We start from the raw sequence: 14395 nt of genomic DNA on the forward strand, positions 1-14395 counted from the left end.
AACCCTCTCAGAAGAAAATAAACAGAACCCTAGGTATTTATTTTAAACAGTGGCTAAATTTACGAAAAATAAAGCTTCAACCCAAGACGTTTCCAAGCAACACAGCAGTAATCACTTTATGAACTTCTTTACTTACACGATTGATAATGTCAGGGAGAAAATTATAACTATGCAACAGTTTACTACAGTATCGCATCAGGCAGTGCATTGTAGTCTCCCTAAGGAAAAATTTGATTCATTCATTGCTATAGGAGAGGAAAAATGTTCTAAACTCGTTAAATCATCTAAATCGACAACATGTTAGACCCTATACCGACTAAGCTACTGAAAGAGATGTTCCCAGAGGAGATCCTCTAATAGATCCTCTTCTTAATATCATTAATTCATCTTTGTCATTAGGATACGTACCAAAAACTTTTAAGCTGGCTATGATTAAACCGCTTGTTAAAAAAACACAACTTGATCCTACTGAATTAGTCAATTACAGGCCGATCTCGAATCTACCTTTTCTGTCAAAGATACTAGAAAAGGCAGGATCCTCACAACTATGTTCCTTTTTAGAAAGAAATGGTATCTGCGAGGATAGTACTGATACAGCTCTCATTAGAGTCACAAATTATTTGCTCTTATCATCCTATCGTGGTTGTATCTCTCTGTTAGTGTTACTCGATCTTAGTGCTGCATTTGATACCATTGACCAAAACATTATTTTAAACAGACTCGAAAATTATGTTGGCATTAGTGGAATTGCATTAGCATGGTTTAAATCATACTTATCTGATCGTTGTCAGTTTGTAGCAGTAAATGAAGAGATGTCATATCGATCACAAGTTCAGTATGGAGAACCACAAGGCTCGGTGTGTTCTTTGATACCAATCTTTCACTTGAAAGTCACGTTTCTAGGATCTGTAAAACCACATTCTTCCATCTTAAAAAGATATCTAAATTACGTCATATGCTCTCAATGACAAATGCGGAAACAATTAGTTCATGCGTTCATGACATCAAGGCTAGATTATTGTAATGCTATTATGGGTGGTTGCCCTGCATGCTTAATAAACAAACTACAGCTGGTCCAAAACGCAGCAGCTCGAGTTCTTACCAGAACCAGGAAGTATGACCATATTAGCCCGGTTCTGTCAACACTGCATTGGCTCCCTATTAAACATCGTATACATTTAAAAATATTGCTGATTACTTACAAAGCACTAAATGGTTTAGCTCCGCAGTACTTAAGCGTGCTCTCAACGCATTAAAGTCCTTCATGTCTATTACGATCTCAAAATTCCGGCCAGTTGATAATACCTAGAAAATCAAAATCGACTGCTGGCGGTAGATCCTTTTCCTATTTAGCACCAAAAGTTTGGAACAGTCTTCCTAACATTGTTCGGGAAGCAGACACACTCTGTCAGTTTAAATCTAGACTAAAAACAAATATCTTGGACCTAGCATACACATAAAACATTATAAACTTCTATAATTCAATGATAGGCTGCATAGATTAGGTCAGCCGGAACTGGGAACAGGAAAAGGGCAACCAACCTGATTATGCAACACAAACCATGAATAAACACCAAGTTTCCAAAAGTTATCATACATTCTTTTTGTATGTAATTGAGCAAAGGATGTGTAGGAATATAAGTCTAAGACCATGTCCTGTTCAATGATGTATTGTATTATGTTTATTCACAAGCTACAATTGTGATATATTAGTGCAGGTTTCAAATGAATTTAATTTGATGAGTGTTAGTTGTCACAGACCAAAAGAGTTTACTTATTGAATGAATTGCTCGCCGGCCTGTTATTGTGGATGTATTGACTTTACATTTTTGTTTTAAAATTTCATTTTAGAAACATGTTATATTTATACACAACCAGAACAAGTATTATGAATGTTTAGAAAAAGTGACATGAAGGTTAGGATGATCACAGAGGGATGTGCAGTAATACCTCACCATGAGACTCAAGGCTGAGTATAAAAGTGAAAAGTGATTAATAATGCAGGGCATCTCATTGTGTGTGGAGATCCCTTCCAGATGTTGACTAGAACTGCGATACTTACTCAGAGCCAGTTATCTGAGCTATGCTGATGAGGATGATTATGGCTCCCCGATTGAAGAAAACACTGGGAGAATAGCAGTCTGTTCTATGTAATACTTGTTTGCTCTAACAGTGAAGCATGTTTTAATTCCCATCCTTCCCTCTCAGCACAGGATAATTCATCATATTTCACATTACACAGTGCTGTGATGAGGTTAAATGAAAGAAACTCAGTGACTTTACAGAGGATGTCTATAAAATATACATGCAGTATATGTTTTGAGAATATGGAAAGTGAGTTATAGAGAGTGACATACTTAAATTATGAACTTTCTGCCAAACAGCCCATCAAAACAAGGCTGAGTAGCCAGTATCAGGTCAGCTTTAAAATTCGGACCAATAAGGTCATCTGCAAATAGCAACTAGAACTCTTTAAGAAACTTTCACCCTGTGAAGAGGAGCTCCCTAGATACTGTATGCCACAGTATAGGGAATATTTCCTTCCGGCCAGCAGGAACGTTATGTGGAGCCTCATAGACACTTTTTGAGAAGCTTATACTGGGTCAGTTTATTTTATTTTGAAGGAAAAAGTGTTGACGATGCCCTGAAAGGGAAGTTTTGTTTATTTTAACATCCTGATCATATGTGCGTTGTGAGTATTTGCCGCATGTTTTTGTATTTGGTTGCACAGAACTGTCATTTCCTACCATGGACGGAATTTTCCTTATCACACAACGCTTCCCTACCATTTACAAGATTTTCTTGCAAGATGTAGGGCATGTTATGCATCTTCTGACAGAGTACAGAATCTCTGGATCCAAAAACAAGCGAAGCTGCAGAAACATGCGATAGAAGCATTGCTTCTGCACATGTAATATAATGCGATCATCAAACATTAAACAGTATATAAATCAAAACTGCCTAATGTCATAGTACTGAGCAAGCGTTGGGGGTGTTGATGGACTCAATCTACTCCATCTATGTTTTTTATCATTGTTCTGAATTTGACAAAAATGCAATTTTCACAGCTTACTGTTCTTTTTTTTTATTTTATTTTTTATTAAAACATACCCACATTCAAGTGTAGATTTAAAAAAAAAAAAAAAAAAAAGAGTGTCTCAGATGCATTTATCTAGATCTCCAAAGCAAGTTAATATACATTGAAGGTTTTATCAATTTGAGTGTTCCCTGGGAATTGAACCCATGACTTCAGTGTTGCTTCTGGCACCAAGTTCAATCGTTTGAGCTTCAGGAATTTCACTTATGTAAAGCAGGCTAGTAATGATTACATTTTCGCTTTAGTTTTAGACCAAGTTATGCAAGACAGTAAATGGCTGGGAATTTAAATAATCACTCATCTTTGTATTCATTAGAAAAAGCTGTCTCTGATAAGATGATAATTTCTTTTGTTTATTGCTAATGCAACATCCTGTTTTGAGCACAGCACATCAGCTTTCTGTATATTCTGACATAGTCTTGCATAGCCAGAAGGTCTGGACTCCATTGCAGCTTTCATTGGCCAAGGACCGCCCAAGAGTAAGTCAGACCGACATGTAAAGCAACCACAGTTAGTTTTGATCAACATCATGTTAAGAGAAATGAAAATGTAAAGTCAATACATCCACAATAACAGGCTGGCGAGCAATTCATTCAAGAACATTTAATGTGGTTGTCTCACAGACTCTATAAATATACTCCAGTTGGTTTAAAATGCATCAGCAAGTGTTTTCTAGATCCAATAAATATGTTCACATCAGCCCAATTTTATCTTGCCGCTCCCAGACTGTTGCCAAACCTATATCTGCCACACAATAATTGATACTTACCATGATAATAATCCAATCTGTAAAGCTACTTTAAAACTGTGTGTTGTGAAAAGAACTATACAAATAAACCTGACTTGACCTGACTTTATTTGTGTATTATTTGTGTATTATTGTATTATTTGTGTAAGGTTTAACGCAGCATGAAAATGTTGCAGTTATGATGCAGTAACTGATGCATTGGCCAAATGTTTAAAAAATGACTGGTCAGTTGCTAGCAGAGAACAACTGAATAGGCATTTTTATTATTATTATTATTATTATTATTGTGGCTTTGCAGACAATTGCTGTATGAGGATGTGTTTGATACTACTCTACTACGACCATCTTTGTCTTCACAATACTGCAGTGTAATAATGGCTACAACTATATCTAGAAGACATCAGGGAGAAAAAATAGAACTATGTATAATATTTTTTGGTAAAAACAGAGTGAGGGAGTAAGAGAGAAAGAGTGAAAAGGAGATATATAGCCTACCGAAGCAAAAAGACATTAGTAATGGTATTTCATGGTCGTTTTCTCAGTGGAGACTGAGAAACGCTGTACCTCTTCAGAATTCAGAGAAAACTCAGCCATATTATACAATATAAAATGAAATGGTGTAGAGCTAATTGTTCTAAAGACACACTGTCCAAGAGCAACATCAGCTAAAGAATAAAGTTTCAGACTATTTGCTCCTGTCTGCCTCGCTGCCTGCTGTGAGTTTGTTTGCTTCGGTGCTGTAAGCTCCATCTTAGCCTCGTATTTCTTTCTGTTTTGAACCATCATTTACTATCATTTCTAGTTGTTTATACTACTAAATACAGCTTACCCAACATCTCAGATTAACCTGACATCATTAGCTTCCGTTATTATTAGCACAACACGCTAGTAATTCGCTAGCCTGTTAACGCGGTGAGTAATGTCTTGTCCTGTTATTGTCACCCGCACTTCATGTCACATGTTTAGCATAGCCTTCTCTGTCGGCAATATAGGATTTATATGTGATAAATGCAAGGAGACTGTTAGGCTGACGGAGAAGATTTCAGAACTAGAGACACGCATCCAAACTTTAATTGAGGATAGTAAGAGTGCTAGAGCTTTAGATACTATTTTGGATGCGCCTAGCATAGTGAACTCTTTACATGATGCGGTTCCGGCTGAGTTAGTGCCTGCGCAGCAAGGCAAATGGGTGACAGTGAGGGATCGCTCTAGTCGCAGATAAAAAAAACACTCTTCCGTTCCGATTACCATAACAAATCGATTTGCCCCGCTCAGTGAAACACCTACTGAGAATTCTGTTGATTGTGCCCTAGTTATTGGCAATTCTATTACACGGAACGTGAAAATAGAGACACCAGCCACCATAGTCACATGTTTGCCGGGAGCCAGAGCGCCTGACATCAAAGCAAATTTAAAAGTGCTGGCTAATGCTAATCGTAAATTCTCTAAGATCATTATTCATGTCGGCACTAATGATATTCGACTCCGCCAGTCGGAGATCACTAAAATCAATATTAAAGAGGTGTGTGAACTGGCAAGTACGATGTCAGGCACTGTAATTTGCTCTGGCCCCCTTCCTGTTCGTAGGAGTGATGAAATAGTTAGCAGATTGTGTTCACTCAATGGCTGGTTGTCGAGGTGGTGTCCGCGTAATAAGATAGAATTCATAGACAATTGGAAAAGTTTTTGGGGCAGACCTGACCTGTTGAAAACAGATTGTTTTCATCCCTCCTGGGATGGTGCTGCTCTTCTCTCTAGTAATTTGGCTCATAGTCTTAGAGATAAAAAATGACAAATTGGGCACCAGGTCAGGAAGCAGACAGACTGGCTTAACCGACTGTCTGCTAGCGGCCTCGCTCAGGGTCAGATAAATCCCATCACATAGAGCCTCTTTCACCTAGATATCATCATATATCAAGATATCAAGAATTTGCTGACTTTTTTTATCAGAATTAATATTGACTGCAGATAAAGTACTAATTGTTGGTGATTTTAATATACACATAGATAATGAAAAAGATGCATTGGGATTGGCATTTAAAGACATTGTAAACTCAATTGGAGTTAGACAACACGTGTCAGGACCTACTCATTCTCGTAATCATACTCTAGATCTAATATTATCACATGGAATAGATGTTGATGCCATTGGAATTCTGCAGCAGAGCGATGACATCTCAGATCATTATCTAGTCTCATGTAAATTACATTTAGCCAAGGCTGCAAAGCCGACTCTGTGGATGATTTACTGTCGTGTGTTGTGTCTTTTAATACTATTATCTGTTGATACTATGATTTCTTTGATACTATGTAGTTTATTACAGGACCAACGGTCAATGTAACCCCACTTATACCATGTTTGGTCTCTATAAATTGGTACTTTGAAGATCGAAATGATTGTGTACATGATATGCCGCTAGCTGTGCAACATATTAGTATTACAAGAATCTTTCTTAGTTTCGTCATCAAACACCAATTCAGCATGCCAGTTCGAGTGAGCACGCTTAAGACAAAGACTCATAAATCTTCATCACAGAGGAAACTCCCACCAGAAATTCCACCCTTCTCATTGGGTGAGCCAGCCTGCATAGGGTTGTGCTTATTCAGGAGAGTGCTTATTCATCATCATCTTCTCCATCCAGCAGAGGAGAAAACAATGGCAACTTGCACCATGACATTTGACACTCACGGACCCATCGATGAACTAAATTTTCAACCACTTCAAGAAATGTTCACTGCACATACCATGCAAGTATCAATTTAATGAGGTGCTCTGAAAATAAGCTGATGGTTATTTTCATATTGAAATAGATATTTTCCATAGTTCTATTACCTGCTTCTGGTTCCATAACACTCACCACTTTACCTATGCATGTATGTATGGATGAATGTATGTATGTTTGTTTGTTTGTTTAGTTTAGTTATGTTTGTGATTTAACTTGTGCACAATTATGCATTTGGTTTCTGATTCTCTGCTTGCATACAAAGTCCCTTTTACGATCTTGATCTTGTTACATGCTCTAAGTGCTGTACATGCTAAGGAATAATTATTTTTCAGTGACCATGAAAGATACACTTTTCTTAGAATAAATGAATAATCAAAGAGTTCGTTGGAACTGATTAATTGATTGTAATATTAATTTGGCTTACCTCAAAGTTAATCTAATTAACTGACCCAAATATTAATAATTAATCATAATTGGTAATTATGGATTATTATTAATATTTCCCCTTTGAGCTAATATTGTTACAATGGTGTACCACAAGGCTCAGTACTAGGACCGCTGCTGTTCACTCTGTACATGCTACCCTTAGGAGATATCATTAGGAAACATGGAATTAGCTTCCACTGTTATGCTGACGATACTCAGCTGTATATTTCTTCAAAACCTAACGAAACTTACCAATTCACAAAATTAACGGAATGCATAGCTGATATAAAAAATTGGATGACTAGTAATTTCCTACTTCTAAATTCTGAAAAAACAGAGATTCTAGTTATTGGACAAAAAACTTCCTCACATAATAATCTAGAATACTGTCAAACACTTGATGGCTGCTCTGTTAAGTCTTCGTCGTCGGTTAGGAACCTGGGTGTGCTCTTTGATACCAATCTTTCATTTGAAAGTCACGTGTCTAGTATCTGTAAAACCGCATTTTTCCATCTTAAAAATATATCTAAATTACGCCATATGCTCTCATTGACAAATGTGGAACAATTAGTTCATGCGGTCATGACATCAAGGCTAGATTATTTTAATGCTCTACTGGGTGGTTGCCCTGCACGCTTAATAAACAAACTACAGCTGATCCAAAACGCAGCAGCTCGAGTTCTTACCAGAACCAGGAAGTATGACCATATTAGCCTGGTTCTGTCAACACTGCACTGGCTCCCTATTAAACATCGCATAAATTTTAAAATATTGCTGATTACTTACAAAGCACTAAATGGTTTAGCTCTGCAGTACTTAAGCGAGCTCTTAACGCATTATAGTCCTTCACGTCTATTGCGATCTCAAAATTCCGGCCAGTTGATAATACCTAGAATATCAAAATCGACCGCTGGCGGTAGATCCTTTTCCTATTTAGCACCAAAACTTTGGAACAGTCTTCCTACCATTGTCCGGGAAGCAGACACACTCTGTCAGTTCAAAGCTAGATTAAAGACACATCTCTTTGACCTAGCATTCACATAATACATTTGACTTCTATAATTCAATGTTAGGCTGCATAGATCAGGTCAGCCGGAACCGGGAACACTTCCCATAAATCCTGATGTACTCGTTACATCATAAGAAGAATGGCATCTACGCTAATTTTAGTGTCTTTGTTTATCCCGAGGTTTTGGGCCGTATCCAGATCTGACGAAGGACCTTCACCTGGACCCGATGACAACGCAGTGCTGAAGTGCCAACTAGTCTCTCCCTATGGAGGATCCCTTTATCACTCCAGATAAAGCGTTGTCGGGAAAATTCGTTTCACGTACCTACCCCGAAGTGACAAAATAAAATTCTGTATCAAAATTTATAAGGGAAGACCAGTACTTTGTTTAGGCTTGGTTTGTAGGGAATTACAAACCTGCGCACATATATTCACATAACTATAGAACCAATTCTTAATGCGCATGTGAACGCCATCAGCGTTTATCACAGGTTCATGTTTAAAGTCTGTGTAGAGAGAATGGTGTCGTCTTAGCGGCCCCTAATTTAATAACAAATGATCGTTGAGACGGAAGCGAATAAATCAAAACTAACTTTAGCTGGAAAATAACTTTATTAAAGAACCGCTATAAAGCCAAAACAATCTCTGTTGCCTTAAATTATACGCTTATCTCTGTAAAGCTGCTTTGAAACAATCTACATTGTTAAAAGCGCTATATAAATGAAGATGACTTGACTTGACTTGACGAAGGAATTATCTTTTGATTAATTTGTCATGAGCTCATTATGTTTGAATGTGAGGAAGGTCCATGCCTTCAACACAGTCGTATGCCGATTTTTAACTGTTTTTATGTTTTAGCCAATTGGTGGCTAATTCGATTGAAGTGTACAATCTCATTCTTATGTTTTCATAAGATCTGCTTATGCCCCAGTCTACGATTCACATTGTACAAATTCATTCAAAATCACCACTTCGTAAAACACAGTAGTTGGTGCTTACATCGCACTATGATCGGTTCATTAACAATATCTTCCCCAAATGCTTGCAATCAGTCCACAAATTGTTTTGAATGGATCAGTTTGATGGGGCATGCGCAAAATTACAACACATACTGTACATCACAGCTTTCAGTCACAGCTGAATAAAAATGAACTTGAAATTATATGTAAATACGTTTTTTAAAATGTGAGGTGAAGGCAAAAGTTGAGGGAACAGCTTTCATTGAATTTCAATACAGATTGAACAAAATGAGTTGATTAGCTTTATTATAATTGAACAACTTATACTGGTCATCTGGTACATGTACAATCATTGCATATCTGTCTGATAGTGATCTTTCTACTTTTGGTTCTTGGTCCATTTTGGGAATGTAGCCAAGTGTCTCTGTAGACCAACCGCACAACAGCCCGTTCCTCCTTAGCTGAGATACACTGTACCGTTGTCTACATGTTCTGCATCAAGTTCTGTGTTTCTTGCGTTCTTCTTTGTTCTATCAGGTCAACATTTTCCGAGGTGCCATAGGTCCCAATTCTCAGGGAAAGGCAATTACTAATGTATGAGAGTTTTAGGCATTCTGTAAAGATTCAGCGTTAGAATGCTTTCTGTGATTTGAAAATCTGAAAGTTGCAACTTCTTATTAAACTTACTTTCTCTCTATAAAAAGAAGATAAAAAGGAAAAGAAAAGAAAGAAAGACATTACACTGAGCTGTTTGATGTTAAAATTACTCGTTCACCTTGTCTCGATTAAGGATTCTACACCACAGACAGTAATTACACCTTTCAGATGAGCGTGCCATCATCAGTAGGACAAATTATTATTCTGCTGTTCGACAGAATCAAAATAACAAGTGTCACATAAATACAGGAGTATAGCTGAATTCCCCCTGTAGTGGTTCTGGCGTGCGTCATTTATGAAGGACCATATTACATGTCTATCACCTTCACTTATTTCTGAATCTGCTTAGCTGTGACCACATGCTATTAAGTTTCAAAATGAGAACAAAACAGAAAAGGACATTAATTTGCACTTCAGCTCCTTTACCTGCAGACACTATTTTTTTATTTATTTATTTTTTGGAGCTGGAGGCTTTTATTTTTAGCCTGACAGAAAAAAATCAGTCTGTATCTATAAGGTGATTATGTAAAACTATGTAAAGCAGAATTGTATGTCTCTATCATGATAATTTTGTTCTTGAATTGGTCTAGTTTTTTACAATCACTGGGAGGAAGCATTTCTCAAGGTAATTTTGCAAAACTCTTCACACACTTCTCCCAACCAACTTTCTAATTGGCACAGCAGTTCATTTCACATTCAAAATGCAATAAAATGACTGTAAGCAATTCAATAATTAAGGAATTCAGTCTTACTACCTGCATGTTTTGTGAGTCCACAGTCAGCACAGCCCCATCTGCTATTCAGGCAACATGCCTCTCCAAAACCTCACTGAGGGCAGTAAGAACTGAGAGCAGACAGCACAGAATAACAAGCCATTCAAATGTGACACATTCATGCTTTCATAAAACAGAAAGCTGCAGCACAAAAGAATGGAACTGAATGCAGGAGTCGGATTTTAATCACTCAATATGGTTGTCTGACATTTGTAAATAGACCAATAATTAAGAAATAGTGCAGATGGAATGCAAGAACACATCAATTGTGAACGGCCTCCAGCTCCACCACGAGTGTACAGTATTGACCAAATGGATTGTAAAATGGATTCCTGTAGACTGTTGACCATTAGTATGATTAATGATCTAGATATAAAACACACACACACACACACACAAACACACACACACACACACACACACACACATATACTGTATGTGTGTGATAATTGGGATTCATTTGAAATATCAACATGACATATATGTGGATGCAGATAATTATGAAAAAAAAAAAAGTTAAATTATGTTCCAAGTGTCTTAGGCTCGCACAATGTCATTTTAAAAATCTAAAGATCTCTGGTACAGATTAAAAAATAAGGAATGTGAATAAAGTGACACTTTATTTTAGTGGCTTTAGACATTCTAATTATATGTAACTTTGCAACTACATGTCAACTGGCAGTCATTATTTCAGTCAGTATTAGTAGATACTCTGCTTACTCCATGTACCTACAGGCCAATTTGCATGTTTACATAGCTACTTTTACAAAAATGTTAAAAGTGTTCAAAGTCAAAATGTTCAAAACACAACACAAAAATGAATAAGACAGCAATTTGCTACATTTCTGAAATATATTCTGAATATACATTTTTTTTATATATATATACTATGAAAACAATTCTTGAAACAATGAGATGTTGCTGTGGTGAGTCTTTTTTCATGTCACTCATTACCTATACAAAAGAGGAAAAGTAGGAATAATTTTGTACACTAATGTAAACAGGCACCATGTAACATACTCCAGTGAATTATAAATAATAGAGAATTGTCATTTTTGTTTTGTACAGAAAATTTACAAAAGAAAACATTGTATAATTCTAACTGTTGTTAGTGTTTTTAGGTTGTTGTTTTATGAGTGACAAAGTGTGTTTGTTGGGTGCAAACCAACAATCATCGAAATAGAGTATAGCCAAAATATTAAATCGAATTAAGCATACGTTCCGTCCAAATGAGGTATTATCGAAATATCTAAATTTTAATAATGGGTGCTTATTTAACAAAAGGCAAGTAAAACGGTCAGGGTTATATTTTAGACACACACACACACACCTCTGAATGGATAGAAAAGTCCTCGGGACTTGTTACTGCATCACTCGCAAGTCACAACCAGCATTGGTGAACAAGGCCGAAGTCCACCATTCTCCAGTTCTCCAAAAATCCTTGCTACACACACAAAGTTTAGATGTGTCCGTGGTTGATGGCCAACGAACCACCCACAGCCAGAGTCTAGCCCTGGCAGCATCGCAGGGAAAGATGCACTGGAACTTTTGCACCACGAAAACAAACACTTGTGTCCCATGAAGATTTTAAACCCGGAAGACGAAAATAGCGAAAAAACCCCCCCAAAATTTCCCCCTACTACCATTTTCCCCCTACTATTAAATCTAACAGATGCTAACATTGTCTTCAATGGTGTTCGACACACATACATATGTTAAAATCTCAGAAAATTTGGTTTAGGGTTTCATGACCCTTTAAGAGCAAATTTACATTACATATGATCTTAACCTTCTAGACTGAACAACAGTTAAGAATTGTACTTAAACGATATTCAACACTCTGAAGTTTTGTTGTAAACTGTTTTATTGGTTTACCTTTCTCAGTTTTAATACTCTGTTTATTAGGACTCTGTGACATTCCCAGAAGGGATTTAGGAAGAAAAAAAAAGGGGGGGAAAAAAACAATGCGTTTCATTGAGGATTTTTATCACCGAGTCCATTTATCACTAAGACAGACTGTACTAAATCTTTGCCAGCAGTGAATACAACCAATATAAAACATGCTTATGTCTTGTTTCCAGGCACCTCCTTCCTCTTATCATTTTACTGAATGTTATTTAGCTTATCCCTATTATAAGGAATGGACAATGAATGCCTGCAATTGACAGGAAACATATTCAGTGAACAGGATAAGTGAATCCAGTTAAAAACTTTATTCGACACACAGCGTGGAGCAGGTAAGTAATAATAACTGAAATAGTTTGTGGGAGTTTATATGATGATAATGAAAAATAAAGTCCTTTTTCTTACTGAAGGCTGATGGAGAGCTGGCAGATGAAGCACACACCTCAGTCGACTGGCGTTGGAGCAATGAACAGGTAAGTATAGCAGGTGAATACACACTTGGAAGCTGATTTGGAAACACAAGAGGCCCTATTTTAATGATCTAAGCACATGGTCTAAAGCGCATGGCTCAAGTGCACTTTTGCTAGTTTAACGACAGGAAAAATGGTTGGCGCACACAGCGCATGTCTAAAAGGGTCCCTATTCTCTTAATGAGTAATGGTTGTGTTTTGTGCGTATACGTGCAATAAACCAGAGTGTCATATCCCATTCCCTTTAGAAGCCAGTTGTGCTCACGCCATGGAGTATTCGCTATTTACATGGCTGAATTTGCAAGCGGAAAAGCTGAACGCGATCAGCGATCCAGAGAGGAAACGGATCTGCTCGTGCGCGAAGTTAAAGTGCAAGCAGACCATCTACGGGACAAAATGTACGCGCGTTGTGGACCCGCCTAAGCACACATTACAAACGCGCTCTTTAAATAACAAAAAAAATATTGCGCCATTGACTTTAGACCAGGTTTTTGTTGGTAAATGGCGCAGTCTATTTCAGTTGCCCAAAATAGCAACGCTCCAACAATGCACCTGAACACACCTCGTTTTCATACCAGAACACCCATGGACGCACAAATGGGCGCAAATGCATTTGCTATTTAAACAACGTGGTGCAGGACGGGAAAATGATAACTGCGTCAGGCTGTAACTAGCAAAAAACACTTGTGTCGCGCCTGCCGCTGCATTGCACCGGTTGTGTGATAGGGGCCCAAGGGAATAAACACAAGGATATACTTCTTGGAGTTGTTGCAGGGAACTTGGAATCAGGTGGAGATCACATAGAGTTGGATCCGTGTCCTTATTCAAGGCCAGCCAAAGACTGAATTGAGGTGTTTGCTTATAAGTGGTGACTGATGAGGTGAGTAACAATTGACAGGTTCTGGTGATTAGTACTCCAGCGACAGGGATCGTTGTGTGGTGGTGAGAGAGCCTGGTGATCCAATTACAGTAATGAATTTGGGAATTGATTAGTCCAGACTTGTAAGTGCTCCTATATGGGAAAGGGAAATCCTAGAGATAGTGGCTGCGTACGAAAATGCATACTTCCCTACCATATAGTAGATGAATGACACTATGTGACAAAAGAAGTATGTCCGAATTCACAGTACTCATAAAAGAGTTGGCTAAAAGTACCCAGATGACCTTCATCCAGTGAGATTCTGAAGTGTGCATACGGTGGACACTTAACTATCCCATGAGGCCACAGGACAAGATTTATGAATGACAGTGAAGCCATGTAAATGATGCTGGAACTTTAGATATGTAGTACGTTCGTGTTACATTCATACTACACAGAACATACTGTTTTAGTGGTCGTGAAGTAATTACTTACTCAAAATAAGTACCTACTCAAGAGAGTATGCGATTTGGGACGCAGCCAGTGTGTTTGTGACTCGTCTGGGCACATGGACTCCAAACAGCTCTGATGGTATTTGTCTTCTGTGAAACCAATTTTATGCTTCAAGATGCTGCGACTGATGCTAGCAATCACTGCAATTGATTCTGTCTAATAGTGTCTTGTCCTTCATAAAAAAAAGAGATTTGATGAGGACATGCTTTGAAGTGTTAAGACCTAAACCGGAACCGTCATGCATATCAGGAGA

The sequence above is a fragment of the Abramis brama genome (assembly GCF_963993115.1).
Source record: "Abramis brama genome assembly, chromosome: 7".
NCBI classification, from domain to species: Eukaryota; Metazoa; Chordata; class Actinopteri; order Cypriniformes; family Leuciscidae; genus Abramis; species Abramis brama.